The sequence below is a fragment of the Ascaphus truei genome, chromosome 12, assembly GCF_040206685.1.
Source record: "Ascaphus truei isolate aAscTru1 chromosome 12, aAscTru1.hap1, whole genome shotgun sequence".
In the NCBI taxonomy this organism is placed as follows: Eukaryota; Metazoa; Chordata; class Amphibia; order Anura; family Ascaphidae; genus Ascaphus; species Ascaphus truei.
The window spans coordinates 45,761,992-45,762,705 of NC_134494.1; positions in this window are offsets into that span (position 1 = coordinate 45,761,992).

The following is a 714-nucleotide window of genomic DNA, read 5'->3' on the forward strand; positions in this document are numbered from 1 at the left end:
TCCATTCCACACTGGATTTCATTGCAAACTTTTAGCAGGGTAGTTACGGTGGAGTGTTTGGGGCGAAAGCCAGATTGGAATTGGCTAGGGAAATTTGTCTTGGTGCAGAAATCGCTTAATTGTCAGTGGATACATTTTTCCATGACTTTGGATAGGATTGGGAGAAGGGAGATTGGCCTGTATTTTGAGACAGTGTTTTTGTCCCCACTTTTGAAGATTGGGACAACTCTGGCAGCTTTCCAGATCTTAGGGATATGGCCTGCAGACAGGATAGAGTTGACTATGGAAGCAATTGGTTTGGCAATGGCTGGGGGACACCAAGTCGTAGGAACCTAGATTGTAGTAAGTCAGATCCACATTGGCTGCTTAGTTTTAATTTGAGAAGCGCTTGTGTAATCTCCTCTTCGGATACTGGGCCAAATTGAAAATTGTGGGCAATGTTGGGAGGGGGTGGTGCTATAGGGGTACTCCCAGGATGAGATTCAGGTTTGTGGTTTGGGTTGCGTTTTGCTAATAATTTAGTAGCACACCCCACAAAGTAATCATTGAATGCATTTGCAATGTCGGTGGGGTTTGTCAGAGTAATATCCCCCTTAGTGATATTACTTGGTTGTTGATGGTTAGGAGGCTGGAATATGTTGTTGATAACTTTCCAGAAGTTAGCTGGGTTTGATGTGTTCTGGAGGAGATTGTCAGAGTAATATTGTGCTTTTG